Here is a 17,146-nt window from a genome sequence, read left to right on the forward strand (position 1 = left end):
TGTTCATCAAGAAATAGTTATTACACGATGTGTAAAACTATTTAATTTTACGGATTGCTGAAGAGGAGGGTAGAGCTGGAACACAAAATTGTTTCTTAATTCTTGAAATTTTAGTTCTGTCTTCATATTGATGACTCAGGCGAAAATAATTTATGTGCAATGTGCTATAACCCACTGTTACATGGAGTTGCAGCTCAGCAGCTCAATGTCCACCACAGTTCTATCCTTCGAACTCTTTTCACCCTCTGTCCTCTGGTGCCTTTTAATCTTGCAGATTATGGACTCGCCATGCTGCATTCCCCTTCGTATTGCTGCCTCGTAGAGTTCTTTTGCTCAGAGCAAGATTTTTATCCAAAATCATTATAAAATTTAAACGTAGCCATGCGGAGTGCTATTCAAAGTGAAAAGAGGGGAGACAGATACGTGTATTATTCTGTGTTGATTCGGGGAATGCTTGTTACCCTGCAGTTTAAAATATTTTGTTGTCCCATCTTCTATCTAAAAATGTAAATATTTAAATATGCAGAACTGTAATATTGCCTGTTGTTTTGTATGGATGTGAAACTTGGTCTCTTACATTAAAAGTAGCATGCGGGTTGATTGGATCTGAAAGTAGGACCCTGGACTCGTCATCAGGTGAATAAAACGAGTAGGATGAGATGGGTGGGGCATGTAGAGGGAACGAGGAGGTGAGAAACGTGTATAGAATTGTGGTTGGAAATCCTGTGAAGGGAGGAGACCGATCGGACGGCCTAGATTCGCTTTTGTATAATTACTGACATCGAAATCTGCGACAAAGAGCCAAGTAGAGTGAATGGAGTATAACGAATGTCTTGTTGTCATAAGTACGTCACTCTTTTAATATGAAATCATACTCGAGAATGGTCAAAACAATATCGATTTCTGTGAAATTTTGCTGTAATTTGAGCTTAGGTTATTTATTGAGGGGAAAAATCAATTTTGATGTTTAATTAACATTCGTTAGTCTATTAATTCATCATTTCTTTACGTTCATGTCGATTGCCCCTGTTCATCTTCTTTCTCAGCCTTTCTTTTCTTTTATGTATTTATTTATTTAGTGTTCTGTCTGACGACAGGTCCATATGAACAGGATCCTTCCATCCTTTTCTCGGACTGGGACCTGTTCATATACGTTCTTGGCAGATGATCCAGAAGTGGTTTGCCATTGCCTTCTTCTGTGTGTGAATGGAGTAATTGTTGGGATGCCACGGAGGAAAACTCCGTGTTGCCTAGACCACGGCCTTGCCCAACACAAGTTATAAATTTGGGCACCGCCGGGAATCGAACCCGAGACCCAGGATTACAAGGCCAGCGTTCTAACCGCTAGACCACCGTGGCTTACCTTTTATGTATATTTATTATTATTTTCTTCTTTTTCTAATATTTTTCTTTTGTTTACTGTGTTTTGTGTAACGTAGTTTGGAAACCAGTGAGCTTCAAGAAGGTGTTAGTCGTAATATTGTGCACAGACGTAAATAGTCTGGAGTGTCGGAAGCATTATCACAGTACATTTTGTTTATGATGTGTGCAGTTTATGTAAATCCTTGGATGAAGTTTCTGCGCCAACTGTGGCACTCAGCAATGGCGAGAGGTTAAGGAAGTGGAGTGATCACTGCTCAAGTTTATTTCCCAAAGAGGGAGAGGGGGGGGGGGGGGAGTTGTAACTTGGAGACATCTGTCTGCAGGGAATTTGCATCTGGTATTATTGTGTTCTGCCCACAGAGACCAGGATACGTACCGCGTTCATTCGCTTACGTCACGTATCCAAAGGGATCAGGAGTTCTAATACAGGGCGTCGCGTATCTGATCTCCTTTTGGAAAGTCACCGGTTCTAACATCGAAACAGGAATCTTTAAAAGTTTTGTAGGTTATTTAGGAATGTTGTATGTCGTCGAATAAGATACACTTATAGTGTTTTCGTAGGTAAACCGTTGAGCCAACATTAAAGAAACTGTGCTTGGACAGAGGTTTTGCGGCGAGAGTTAAGTTTATGAGCGATTCAGTGAATTAATAAATTGAATTTAATGTGGCTTGGATAATTAAGCAGGAGGTGAATACAAATCAGATCGGAATTCGAACGACCGAACCCTGTAACTTGGACCGAACGTGCAGATTATTCGCACATGCAAATTCGATACGTTGAACCCCAACCAGATTAATTACATTTGCTGAATGAATTGTTATCAGGAACGCTTGGACGTTTAGTTGATTGCACTGGCTGGCGAGTAATTACTTGGTTTAAAGCCATCACATGGCACATGCGCATTTCGCACTTGGTTTTACGAAACAATGCTGACGGCTCACTTGACCTTACTATTATCTTAATTTCGTTCATCAAGCTTCACTGCCAAGCATCAGTTTTGTGGAGATGATGTGAAGCTTTCGCATTCTTCTAATGGCGTCCGTGTTCTTTGTATGGATTTGTAGGAGCTCTTCGTTTCGTATGCTCCTTAAAACGCGGCAATCACTGTAATTCATAATGATGAGCTTCCAGAATTCGTAGCCTTCACAAAATTTTAGGACGATGGAAGGAGGATGAGAGGGCAGACATATAGCACGCAGGGAGAAATTAGAAAAGTCTGAAGGGGAGACACAACTCGGAAGACGTAGTCATATTTATTATTATGTATTTAGTGTTTTGTCTGACGACAGGTCCATATGAACGGGATCCTTCGATCCTTTTCTCGGACTGGGACCTGTTCATATACGTTCTTGGCAGATGATCCAGAAGTGGTTTGCCATTGCCTTCTTCTGTGTGTGAATGGAGTAATTGTTGGGATGCCACGGAGGAAAACTCCGTGTTGCCTAGACCACGGCCTTGCCCAACACAAGTTATAAATTCGGGCACCGCCGGGAATCGAACCCGAGACCCCAGGATTACAAGGCCAGCGTTCTAACCGCTAGACCACCGTGGCGCTGTAGTCATATATGGGAGGATAATATTAGAATCGATCTTTCGGAAATTGTGTTGCAGGGTTTGGATTAGATTAATCTGACTTGTGATACAGACCGGTGGTGGCCTCTTGTGAACATTGTAATGTTCTTTTCCATAAGAGACGTTGAATTTCTTAAGTAGCTGAGCGTACACTTAGGCACTACGTAGCAACCAGTGAGTCCGGCATCGACAGTGTCTAGAACGCACGTCCGCTGCCTGGTGTAAACGCAGTTTAGGTATGTCCCTGTTTTTGAGTATGCGAATGCCTTCGTATGATATTCCGCAACTAGACTTTGGAATGTGTGATATGTAACCGCTAATGTTTTCCTATCCCATTCTCTGCATTCCAGCATAATCCCTTGTTTAAAATTCGCAATGCATTCCAGACACAGGTAAGCCAACCACAACACTGCGCCGATGTACGTTTTAGTATTAAAATCGCTAATGTACTTTATTGGTTGCGTTCATCTGCTCTGTGCATTACAAACGTGAGCTGTAACTTCGTCAGTGGTTCCAGGTTATACTTTAAGCTTTAACATGAGCCTTTCAACTCTCTCCTTCTTGAATATCTGAACGTGGTGCATTATCACTTAAATACGATTGGACTTATTCCGAGCGAAATATATACATTGAAGAATACACGGGAATTTAGTGGGATAATGTGAAAAGAAGAGACTGCTTGAGCTATCTAGCCTTAGATACGAATGTCATATTAAAATGTATCTTAAAGAAACTATGTTTAAGGACTGAATGCGTCTATTTCAGAATATAATCAGAGATGAAGCTCACATCAATGCCTCAACAATATTTTACAGTATCAGAATAGCTGAATCTTTTGTTTACGACGAAAAGTATTAGCTGCTGTGTGGATTTTTCTTGTGAGGATTCACATTTTGAATGTAATAATGACGAGTTGTTTCCGATTATTCTAATCACGACAGTAAACCCATTAGTTGTAATTATATTAGTTCCAAGATTTTAGCCTTTTTTTTTACAAACTCATAATTGCACAAACACGTGTATATTAATTGCAGACTAACACTGTATGTGTGTGGTTCTAACTAAGCCCGCTGTACGTTATAAACTTGTGTTTTACCTCCTGCAAACAGTAATTTACTCAAGTTATATTTGTGTGCAAACACATGCTGTCTCGCCTGTGGTGAATTCGCATTTTGCTAACTGGTTATGCTGTATGCTCAGAAATTATTTCGTAAAACGCATTATGACCTGTGATGACGTAAATCATAAAATAGGGGTCCCATTTAATTTGCTTAATTTGGTGTATCCGTAAGAATTCCGAAGCAGTTCCACAACAGCGTTTTATTTGGGATAAAAAACTGTAATCACTTTTGCTGGATTCACCATTCATAATCATATCCTATATCTTTGTAGGACTAGATAACATAGTAGTTGAATGAGCATTGTTAAATGACCTGCGTTTCCAAGTCGGTCCGTATAGTGTAGTTACATCACTATTGCTCTCAGTAGCAATATGATTAGCTGAAGCACATATGCTCAATACCGGGCTCCCGGTAATTGCCCGGCTAATGAACAATTAATTGATTATCACACCGCAACACATCTCTCGTTATGAAGGTCTGATTTTATGTTATTAACGTGAATCAGAAGGTTACAAATATTAGTTCAACTCTGTACTCTGTCTGTTTCCTAGCTTTTTGTTCTGTTTGATGATTTCACTACAATCCACGTACTCAGCTTGTCAATGGTACTCGAAAGTTTCTCTGTCAGAATATAACTGCATTCAGAGCGTCACATTTTGCGACAGAAGGCAATTAGTATAAAACAACACACGCCCATGGGGGACAAGCAGATATGTGATGATCGGTATTTAAACGTTGTTCAGACGCATTGTGTGATTTATGTTACTGTTAGCATTGTACAACCCGTCAAAGTTGACGGGAATGAACCTTTTTCGTGTTAAACAATAATAGATTCTAGTACGGCATTATTTTCTGCAAATCGCTTTGAAGTAAAATTTATAAATGTTCTTATTTAAGTAAGTTAAATGTAAAAAAAAAACATCTTCGCAGCAAATGGGTCCAGATGCCTGTCAAAACGCAGACTCCGCCAAACCCCCACCATAGACGCCATCGTAACCTCGTTTGCATTTCTTTCTACCAGAGTCGCCATCTGACTCAGGATATGGACCACTTTCAGGTCCTAATGAACATGGTGATGAATCTGTTTCCATAAAAGGCGAGGAATTAATAATAATTATTATTAACCCTCGTCATCATGCATCAGGGTGGATACTTGGCCTTTTAAGTAATGAAACCATTACGATTTCCAGTTACAGCTGATATAATTAGGTTGCAGAGTTAGCTAGTATTAGCTAGAATTGATCGACTGGAAAATTGGAAACGGAAGCTTTATTGTAGCTGGTCGTATTTATTACGCAAACTTGCCAGTTAATCGGTACAATTGTCTGCCATTTCCACCTTGACACAGTTAAGCAAACTTTCTGATTTTCAGTGGCCTTGTCTTACGTCCAGCGTTTATCGCGATAGCAGTCTATTTTAATTTTATATACAATATACTGAGCTACTGTGTTCGTTAGTAATGCAATTATTTAAGTAGACCCCTTAATTAAGTTTCGGTATGGTGTCTGCATTGCATTGTGGTATGAAATTACTGAAATTAACTCATATTTTCACTAACGTAGAATGTACGATACGAAGCCATTGGACAGCTTCACCAGTCACGTGTGACGTTACATAAATTTTCCTTCTTGCTAATTAAACCGAACCCCTCTCTCGATGCTGTGTGGCAGGAGAACCTAGAATTAATACCCCCCCCACCCGGCCCCCGGTTGCTTGTGCAATCCGTTGTTTCAAGTAAGATGTATTTTCTTCAGTTTTATTTGATGTATCACTTGTAATATATGAAATGTATTGCCCTAAAGACTGGCGTATATGATTACATAAATCGTAAAATTCTGCTGAGCAACGCCCAAAAACGAGGGTTGGTTCTAAAAAAAAACATTAGAACGAGTCGGACAGCAAAGCAGATAATAACGAAATTTATATTACACTGAACAATTTTATATTCGCAATGAACAAAGTTCTATCATAAATAAAAGGGTGTATGTATACCACAGATCTCATTAAGAGATAAATATTTATTATAAACATTTTTGTGTTGAACAGTAATACATTTTATTGCATAATTATCTTTGAAAATCGCACTGAAAATGTAATACTATACTATTAATCACGTAATTGGTTCGCCACGGTGGTCTAGCGGTCAGAACACTAGCCTTGTAAGCCTGGGGTCCCGGGTTCAATTCCCGGTGGTGCTCAAATTTATAACTTGTGTTGGGCAAGGCCGTGGTCTAGGCATCACGGAGTTTTCCTCCGGGGGCTTCCCCGGTTTCTCCGTGGCATCCCAACAATTACTCCACTCACACACAGAAGAAGGCAATGGCAAACCACTTCTGATCATTTCTGCCAAGAATGTATATATGTATGAGCAGGTCCCTGACAACCTGATGGGGTTGGAAGGATCCTGTTCATAATATATGGACCTGTTGTCAGACAGAACACTACAAATAAAAAAAATAATCACGTAATTAAATGTCCCATCCAATTTTAAGTATGCACTGGAGTTAATATCTGTATTGTACATTTCGCTCGGAATTAATGTGTGTATAACATGCGATTTTCATATTCAGCATTTTGCCGGTACATCACCGGCTACGTATGCTACATGACTGATACAGAATTGACCGTCTGCTGCATTGCCTTTTTAATGTTTTCATGTTTACGCAGTTGCAAATTTGAGTTTACTGCCCTGTTATCATTTAAAATATTAATAATTGCACATTCGTGTTTAAGTACTTTCAGCATCAAACGGAACATAATTAGTGTTGTTATACGTTTAATATTTTAGGCCCGTATAACACATAATAATTAAAATTATAATATTATAAATTTACACAAATGTAATATTTTAATATTTCTAATATTTAATTAAATTTTATACATCGAAACGACTGGTAATTGAAACCAAATGTTTTTAAGCGCACGTTACTGAAAGTAGCCATACATTTACTCTCTACCTCACTTTGATTCGGTCAAAGAGGAAACACACAAAATTTCATTAGTTCATAATTAGGGAGCAGTAAAAAAAACTGCAGTTATAATTTGATATTCTATCGGATTTGATTCCTGAGAGGTACAGATATTTTTCTGTAGCATACAGCATCCTGACGGATCCAAGGTATCATAACGTACACTTTGCTAACCAACGTGCACCCACGATTGTTTGCCTCGGGACATATCGGCCGGAGCATGATGCTGGCATTCGTACGTGTGAGCATTTTTCCGTGTGGGTAATTTTCGTGTGAGCATTTGTCTGGTCACCAAACCCACAACAGGGTTCCAGTGCCGAGAAACAAGGAACAAACGATCTTTCTCACACGACTAGTCTTTCTACTGATGTAGCCATGGGTTCAAACCCAGTAGCTTGCCCTGCGCTGGTGCGGTTACAACCCCTTCACACTTCGGTGTGCGCGGAAGGGGTTAAAGGTTATCTCAGGAAATTTTGATATAGGGTTAGTCGGTAGGCAAGGATCTCCGATTCTCAGGGAATATACAGGGGAGGCCTTAATTGGATCTGCGCCCGCGTGAGGATAGCGAAGTCGTTGAGCTGGTGCAATTGGTAACGACACAGTTGTTGTTGAAATCACTAAATTTATTCACGAATTGAAACACACTGATGCAAAAGACACGATTATGTTGATATTTAGGCAGTGTAATGAACCGGCTGTTTATGTACTGAAACTTTGCGAACAGAACACGTCAACAACTTATAGGAATACACATGACATTGTCACCTTCAAACAACCTCTCCATGTTTGGAGTCGTTTGTTAAGTTCACTAGTTTCTCAGTTGTCTAAGGTTTCTGTCACGCAGATTATATCTGTTGCAGTTTACACGAGATGAGGATGAGCCGGGTTGTATAGTGGTAGTGGTTCTCGTTCTGGGTTTGATTCTTGTCTTGATTTCTTCAATCACTGTCGGACAGCTTTTTCTGTGGAATTCCAGTTCCCGAGTCCTGTAAGAATTAAAGGCGGGTTCTGATTCAGACCGAGACGTCATTCAGAAAGGAGAATATTATACAGCGGTGATGATCGACTCCTGGCACTCCCGAAAGCTGGTTTGTGCCCGCGAATGAATTTCGCAAAGAATATTAAGCAGAAAGTACGAGGCGCGTCCTCAAAGTAAGTTTCCCACTCGTCCCACAGCTATCAAACCTTATATTGCGCGAAGCGACTGTGCGTACGTGATAGAGCAATGACGTAGCATGGCGCATGCACTAACGGTACTTCCCGCGTTCTCACAGTAGCATCGTTGCAGCTGTTGAAGATGGAGGTTCTTATTCCAGCTCCCGCCGACTGTGAAGTGCGGTCAGTGATAACGCTAGGCCGCACACGGCTCGACGGACAGCAAGTCTCCTGCAGGAGTTCAACTGGGAGGTGTTTAATCATTCACCCTACAGCCCGGACCTCGCTCCCAGTGATTTCCATCTTTTCCTACACCTCAAGAAATTCCTGTCCGGTCAGCGTCAGCGTTTTGAGAATGACAGAGAGGCGGAGATGGTTGTCACACAGTGGTTCCAATCCCAGGCGGCAGACTTCTACGACACAGGTATTCAAAAGTTGGTCCCACGGTATGACAAATGTCTCAATTCCGGTGGCGAATATGTTGAAAAATAGCTGGACACTTGCTGTATCTGTTGCAATAAATATTTCCATGAAATTGTGTTTTGTTTCTGTAAACGGCCCCAGGGAAACTTACTTTGTGGACGAGCCTCGTAATATACCGAAGTATTTTGAAGCGAAATTAAAAGCATTCCCATTCGAAGCTTAAAATGAATGCCTTATAACCGACGTTTCAGAGGTTCGTGCTGCCTCATAATAGACGCAGTGTGTACGTCTGAATCTGTGATATTAAGGCTTCTCTTTTGTCCGGAACTGACAACTTACGTAATGAAGGAGATAAAACGGTTAACATATATTTCATTGGTGTGTTTACTCGATGTACAGTTAATTAATTCCGTGTTGGATGCCCCTTATTTGTCGTCGCTAATATAATGACATTGTAAATTCAGACAGATTTTTATTATAATAATTAAAAAATTATTATTCTGTCCGTTGCGTAGCATAAAATTTAAAACGGCTGCTTACCACCGTGTGTTTTTGAGCGATTGATTTCTTCTCAGTCCTTTGCAGAGGATGAAAATTAAAAATATGAAGCCGAGCCCAAGAACCACTACGGCAGCTCCTGCAGCTAGCAGCGAGGCGAAGTCCCATCCGCTCCATAATTCGTTGACTGTGAAGTTGACTTTTTGATGACCCATGATGGACAATTACTGCTTCTGTATAATTAAAATGTCTGCGTACAATTAATTAGCCGCCGCCTAATTGCGTAAATGAAAAATGCGTAAATAATTTTAATCAAAACTTCTGACAGCATGAAGACTTTGGGGGACTAAACTTAGACTTTATGATATTATTAATATGAATGTTTTGTTGGTTGTGAGGGTGTGGACGAGATTTAACTACTTTTATGAAAGCGTTAATAACGTGGAAGTAAACTATAGTTTGTCCCACTAAGTGCCATAAAGGCGCTTGGGGTGAGAGGAGGTATAGCTCCTCTCTTCCTTGACCTCGGCACTAGATGGGGGTGAGTGGTCAGCATCACGCCCCGGCCGGTTTTACCCCCGGGAAAGGACCCCGGTACCCATTGTAGAGGATGCTGGGTGGGCCCCAGAGCCGGTCTGGACGCAGAGGCTAGAGGAAACATTCTCTGTCCCCGTCGGGGATCGAACCCCGGTCGTCCAGCCCGTAGCTAGTCACTATACTGACTGAGCTATCCGGTAAAATGGATATATTCCAGGCCTGATGAGCAAATATTAGTTTCTGAAAAATGTTTCCGCTCTGAGACAGGAAGCCAGATGGCCAGCTGTTGTTTGTTTACTAATGGTTTCGGCCTTCTACCTTAAGCGTTATCATTCAAAAGACTTTAGTTGGAACTTCACTGCAAAATTAATAATGTAATGATATCGAAACACATCACTCGTCATAGTACACGCCCATCCAATATTCGGGGCAATTTTTTCCATTGATAGAGCGCCTTTAATATAAGTTACCACTTACGTTTTCACAGAAATATTTTCTTCTAAATTGTTTGTACACAAGTCCCCTCTTACGTTCTTTTTAATTCAAGTCGTCCTGTTGGTAACACCAGTAAACAGTCCAACAATACAACAATAGACTGCGACAATGGAAAGAGAACGTAATGTTCAAATAATTGAGAAGTATACATCACAATTAAATATAATTACTGACTTAAAATATTATGGACAGATAGCTAATTAAATGTCGTGTTAAATAGGCTGTAATTAATGGGTAATGTTTTTAAAAATATAAAGACGCATTATTGCACACAAGTACATGTGATCCCCGTCCAATATGAAAGATGTTTCTTTTTCCGTAACTAGTATTTACACGAGTTTCGATTTCAAAGGCCTTGACGTTACCTTGTTCAGGATTATCCTTTATAAATTATTTATATAATTTAAACTAAACTATCACTATCCTGTCTGTGCTGGTAAACGTCCTTGTGTTGTAGCTGCTTGTTAGGTAATGTTAGTAAACAGTCTACAACAATATATCAATAAGGTTTACTTTTGGTTGCTATGGAAATGTAAATATGTATACAGGCCTTTAATATACGAAGTTTACGTAAATTATAAAATAAATCTACCCCCACATATTCGATGCCGTAAGACTTGTTGTATTCAAGCAATGTTTAATGTGCGTGTTTGGTAAGGATAGCTTATGTTATTTTTTTTTATTATTGCAAAACAATTATATAAATAGTTGCCTCGTGATGGGAATTTGTCTCGCTTCAGATACCGAAGTGTGGACTCACAGAAATCGAGAGACTTGATAATTTCCACAGAGTGAATTCTCTTGTTTTGCGTTTTGTAGATTCGTTTAACAACTTTCTGCCGATTTGTTTATAGGAAACGAATGCCCACATTCACAATAGTATAAAGTAATCAGCCGCGTTAACTGGTTACAGTAGTAAACCGACGTTTCGGGAAAATATTCAATAAAATCTTCTCGGGCAATCAGCCGGGTTAACCGGTTACCGTAGTAAACCCATGTTTCGGGAATAAAATCTTCTCGGGCAACCAGCCGCGTTAACTGGTTACTGTAGTAAACCGACGTTTCTGGAACAAATGTCGTAGTAAACCGACGTTTCGGGAAAATATTCAATACAATCTTCTCGGTTTACTACGGTAACCAGTTAACGCGGCTGATTGCCCGAGGAATTTTTATTGAATATGTTCCCGAAACGTCGGTTTACTACGGAATATGTTCCAGAAACCTCGGTTTACTACGGTAAAAATTTAACGCGGCTGATTGCCTGAAAAGATGTTATTGAATTCGTTCCCGAAACGTCAGTTTACTACGGTAACCAGATCCGGTATTCTCGGAGGGCAACGGTCGTGTTGGAAATCGACGAAAGTTCCGTCATCGCAGGAAGGGATGTCGCCAGCCTCCGGGACTGTCAGGACGTCCATGGTTGTAGGATGTACCAGAAGTCCGCTTAGGAAGTTGGAATCTGTGCCGAAATTGCTCTTCATTGTCTTTCATGAGTTCATGGAGTGGTACGGCGACACAGGGAGAATTCTATCCTTGCATATTTTTTGGCTAGTAGGACATCTGTCAAGTTGTCTTGAAACATCCTGCATCATCGATCAGTCTGTTAGTTAGTTAGTTAGGCCCGTTGTAATCCATTCGAATTCTCTTTACATTTCATTCATAGATGCCTCAGAATGATATTTAGTGTTAGAAGTCTGGGTCACGTGATTTCGCTCGTCTCTCTCTCTCTCTTTGGTAGATTAATATTCACCAGGTTAATTGCGGGAAAACATAGCTACTTAATCCCTTTTAGTATGCATTTTCATTGACTGTCGCTGAGCTGGAGTAAGATTAATGGTCCATTTATCCTGATCTTTTCCATCTCTTCCCACTTCTTCCACCCTTTCTTTTGTACTGTCCTTACACCTTTCTTTCTTCTTTTTAACTTTCTGTTCATCATTAATCTCTTCGTTCCTTACTTTTAAAGTCGGTCTATTATCAGAGTTTGCCTACAGTCCATTTTCATTTTCCATGCAAACGGCCACTTCATTACGTGGATGTTGGGTATCCAGTCTCGTAATGACATGGTTTGTCAGCATGCATCTTCATTTAGCCTTGCTTGCTGCAAAAACGGTATAAGACTATGCTCTGGATATCATCGTGATTGAAATTATTGTCTTTGTTTAGCATTAAGGAGAAAAATACAATCGAATATATAACTCTGATCATTTCACAAAATTTTACAGACGAACGCGTGATACCTAGTTAGTTTCTCAAAGTCCATTCACGTGTTTCGTGTTTGAAAATGCATGGTAGATTTTGATAACATTTTGTGCTGGGGGGAGGGGGGTTTCTCACGACACGTTTTGAATTATTTACCACTGTGGCACAGAATTGTGATTATGCTTGTAAATAAATAGATTGCTAATGCATTAAACAGTAGCCTCTGTGGTTACTTAGCGACGAAATTGCTGTGAACTTGCTTTATGAAATGTATCTCGTATGGTCCACTAGTAACCAGACCGGATTGAGCTGGCGCTATTTATACATCAGCAGTGCACAATTAATGTTCCAGTGTAATTGTAAAAAAGTAAGGAGTAAACGTTCGTACACTACGCTTCAAAAGCTGTTCATTATAAGAACAGACCAGGAGTTCTTAGTTTGTAACGTTGATTAGCTCTGTGGATCACTGATTCTATTTTAATTTTAATTTCAACAGAAATGGTTTTTTTACAGATGCATTAAAAGTAGTTTAGTCATTTAAAGGGCCAGAATAAAAATGTAGCTGATATATTTTTGTTCGTATGTTTTTTGTTTGTTATTCGTTAGGCCATAGCAATTTACATACAAATTACATTACGGAAAAACCGTGGTTTCTGCAGACGGAGTTTGAGTGAAGCTGGAATAAATTTTGTAATGCATCACAGAATTATCGTATGTGAAAAGTAACTTCGATTTCCTATCTGCAGTAACATACAGCAACGTTCTGTTGTTACATGTGATAATTATTTTGCAATTTTATTGTTACTGTAAAATCGATAATCGAATATCAAATGCCAAGTATAATTACTGCACAGAATCGTAACACATCTGGTGTGTTTACGAAATTTCACCGAAACGGGAAATTGACATTCGAATATTAATAGATTTCCATCGAAACTCAAGTCAATAATAAACTACTTTTGTGACGACATGTATGAAATTAAAAACACGAACTTTCGGTCGGAAATTACTCATGTTTCGTTAAACGGCTTTTAGTAGCTACCGTCATCCGCTGACAGTTTTGTAGTGTGTGAGAAATAAAGTTTCTTAGTAAGATTTGTCACGTCTTTTGAACCGGTACGACCGTAATTTGAGCTCTCCTATCACTCGATGGACACCTGTCGCAGGCAAACTTCCCGGGTGCCGAAATTTTGATGTCAGTCTCGGTGTGTTGTTTTCTTATTCGGTGTTGCTAAATGCTTCCGTGTTTACACCTACATAGCTTCTGCGCAACTGGCACGACCATGGGCCTAGCAACCAGGGTGACCTTGACCCGAGTGTTACGAGGAAGTTTGGAGAGTCTGTTACACGTGGGTAGATATGCTTCTGATTTAATGTTTTTTTTTTCGGTATTAGATGATTGCTTTAGGATTGCGTTTTAAATTAACTCTGTTCATGCAGTACGGACAGACTTTAATTGTGATGAATTCATTTTAGTGTTTGGTAGCAAGAGAATCCGCCGGTGATAAAGACGGTCCATCTCTGAATTTATTTATCTAGAGGGCTGTCAGCGATACTGGATTCGGGAGAGTAATTGTGTGTTCTGCAATTGAAACTAGAAACCGTACACTTCAAGATCAGTGTTTGAAGAACATTTCGTGTTTGCTGAAACAAAGCTCTTTGTTAGAAACAGATCGTTTTATTCTGATAAAATTTCTGCTGATGTACAGGGGCCCCATGCGTCACGTTTAGATGCGGTTTTAAGTCTGACTGGAGACTGTTTAAAAAGCAGACATTATAGTTACTATTCTGTTTTATGCATTCTTTTGTTTATGTGTTCCTCTCTTCTTTATTTAATCCATTTCTTTCATTTATTTTATTTCTTCCCTTTTTATTTTATTTTACTAGAGCAGGGCGCTCCTTTCGGTCAAGTTTGTAAAACGCCACCAACCTTGTGTAAGAAACTAAACTAACCGCCCCGAATTAAGGGTTAAAACAATTGACCAACCCCCCTTCTGGTTGCATTTAAAATTCTTAAGTAAGACACTAAACTAACCCCCCCCCTTCGGAAGGGTTAGTTTATGTCTCATTCAAGTGTTTTAACCCTTGAGTAAGAAACTAAACTAACTCTCACCCCCCAATGGGCGGGTTAAAACTTTTGACTAACTCCCCCTTCGGGGGGTTGGATGCGTTTTAAAATCTTGAGTAAGACACTAAACTATCCCCCTTCGGGATGTTAATTTAGTGTCTTATTCGGAGCACTTTCTCTAATCTGATTTTTTACTTCTTTACATCGCTGTTCAGAGGCCAATTTTCTTGGTCAGTCAGCTTTCTACGTCCAACCCCACCCTTGCAAATTTTCGTCTGATTTCTTTCCCTTCTGTTTTTGTTGAATACGTTTTTCTACCTTTGTCAATGTAAGTCTTACTTCGCTTTCCTTCATTTGTTAAATAGTTCTGATGTTTTAGTTCTTTACATCGCTGTTCAGAGGCCAACTGTTCTTGGTCAGTCATCTATCTACGTCTGAAACCACCCTTACAAATCATCGTTTGTTTTTTGCTCTTCTGTTCTTGCTGAATAAGATTTTCTACGTTTATCAATGTAAATCTCCCTTCGCTTTTCTTTACTTGTTAAGTAGGTCTGATGTTGTAGTTCTTTACGTCGCTGTTCAGAGACCAACAGTTCTTGTTCAGTCAACTACTTACGTCCAGCCCCACCCCTGCAAATCTTCGTCTTAAAATCGATCAAAGTCAGTTTTCATGATACTTTCGTAATCGTAATATATCGAATGAGTATCAGTTTACCTTGTAGGAGTTGTTAGAGTTGGTACTTCAAATACTTCTTTCACTTTTCTGATGTTTTAGGCCGACTGTCAGTCAATATTCAAGAATGCGATGTGCTGCTTCTGGAGCAGTGACAATGCGACTGGGTTGATAATTTTTGATTTCTTTGTTGTGAAGCGTTATTTGTTTACTCTGCATTGTTGTGTTGTACTCGGCATTGTTGTGTTCCCTAACAATGCCGAGTAAAGAAATATCTGTTGACATTGTTGATGACGTCATTTCTTGAAGACAACGATGTTTTAGTTCTTTACGTCGCTGTTCAGAGGCCAACTGTTCTTGGTTAGTCAACTATCTACGTCCAACCCCAACCTTGACCTTGCAAGTAATTCCCCCTTCGCTTTTCTTTATTTGTTAAGTAGGTCTTATGTTTTAGTTCTTTACGTCGCTGTTCAGAGGCCAACTGTTCTTGGTTAGTCAACTATCTACTTCCAAACCCACCCTTGCAAGTCTTCGTTTGTTTTCTTCTGCTCTTATGTTCTTGTTAAATAAGTTTTTCTACGTTTATCAATGTAAATCTCCCTTCGCTTTTCTTTATTTCTGAAATAGGTCTGATGTTGTAGTTCTTTACGTCGCTGTTTAGAGGCCAACAGTTCTTGTTCAGTCAACTTATTACGTCCAGCCCAACCCTAGCAAATCTTCGTCTTAATATCGATCAAAAGTCAGTTTTCATAATACTTTCGTAATCGTAATATATCTAATGAGTATCAGTTTACCTTGTTGAAGTTGTTAGAGTTGGTACTTCAAATAGTTGATAACGTCTTCTTTCACTTTCCTGGTGTTTTAGGCCAACTGTCAGTCAATATTCAAGAATACGACGTGCTGCTTGTAGAGCAGTGATAATGCGACTGGCTTGGTACTAAGCGTTATTTGTTTTCTCGGCATTGTTGTGTTGTACTCGGCATTGTTGTGGAACACAACAATGCCGAGTATAAACAAGCATAAGTTGACATTGTTGATGACGTAATTTATTGATGACAACGAGGAATCACAAATTTTTATAGTAAAAAAAAAAATATACATTTTTCATTTATGCATTGTTCCTCGTTATTTTTATTTTATCATAGTTTATTCTTCTCCCTTATCATAGTCTATTTTCGTTAAATTTCTCATTTTAATTTCGGTGTTCTCATTTTCCTTTTCCTTCGTTTTGTTTTGTTTATTTTTCTATTTTGTTTTGTTTTGTTTCTTTTAAATTTATTTTTCAATTTATTTTCTGCTCGTTGCTTCCAGCTCTCTGCTGTTTGTTCTGTGCTACAGCTTCCTTGAAGCAACTGAATATGTTGTTACCATTATTTTTCTTAAAATTCAATTATTGAACAGTGTTTCTGAGATACCCGTTTATGAGACAAACAAATGACACCACGCTGTGCGCCCTTGCCAACTGGAACACTCTCAATTGCTGTACAAATAAAGCGAGGGTCTGAAAAATGTTGTTTTTATCCGGTTCTATTTCCTGACGGAATGAAGTCTGGCGTATAGAAGCGTGTGCTTTGTGTGTGTGTGTGGTGCGATGCTGCTGAAACACAGGCATAACGTTGTGCGTTCCTCGTTCCCTGTTCTGAGTTCCGTGGTCGCGACACACAGAATCAAATACAGCCTCTCCTGTGTACTCCGGAATGCAAAGCGGTGCAGGAAACCTGGATGAAACGGAATTTGGCGTCAAATTGACACTTTTTTTTAATTTCTCTGGTACTGATAGTGCTGAAGTGTCTGATATTATATGAAATGTATATTTATGTATACTTATCGACTTTATAGTACATCGCCTTGGTTCTTCTTCTTCTTCTTATAGCGTTATAACCCTGTGTGGGTCTTAGCTTGTCCGATGAATTTTTTTCCATTCTGTCCTATCATTCACAATTCTTCTCCATCCCCTTACTCCCATCGTCCTCACATCCTCCTCCACGTCGTCTATCCATCGTTTCCGTGGTCTCCCTCTCATCCTTCCTCCCATCGGTCTCCATTCCA

At 39.5% G+C, this 17,146-nt stretch overlaps 1 long non-coding RNA gene across 10 annotated transcripts; it reads right to left on the reverse strand.

Annotated features, from left to right (window-relative positions):
* Window positions 1-6,706: 6,706 nt before the first annotated feature.
* Window positions 6,707-16,053, reverse strand: LOC147873937 (uncharacterized). 10 transcript variants are annotated; one of them, XR_015534872.1, is made up of 4 exons: window positions 15,892-16,053; window positions 10,137-10,254; window positions 9,165-9,372; window positions 6,707-8,032 (listed from the first exon to the last, which is right to left on the reverse strand). It is a non-coding gene; the product is annotated as an uncharacterized LOC147873937 (long non-coding RNA). The 10 variants fall into 10 exon arrangements; XR_015534873.1 differs by having other exon boundaries at window positions 9,165-9,355; window positions 15,892-16,052; XR_015534874.1 differs by lacking the exon at window positions 15,892-16,053 and adding an exon at window positions 15,140-15,468.
* Between the last annotated feature and the right edge of the window lie 1,093 nt (window positions 16,054-17,146).

This window comes from Zootermopsis nevadensis, unplaced genomic scaffold (genome assembly GCF_977971745.1).
Source record: "Zootermopsis nevadensis isolate Lab colony 2312 unplaced genomic scaffold, Znev_1.0 Znev_ptg000012l, whole genome shotgun sequence".
NCBI lineage: Eukaryota > Metazoa > Arthropoda > Insecta > Blattodea > Termopsidae > Zootermopsis > Zootermopsis nevadensis.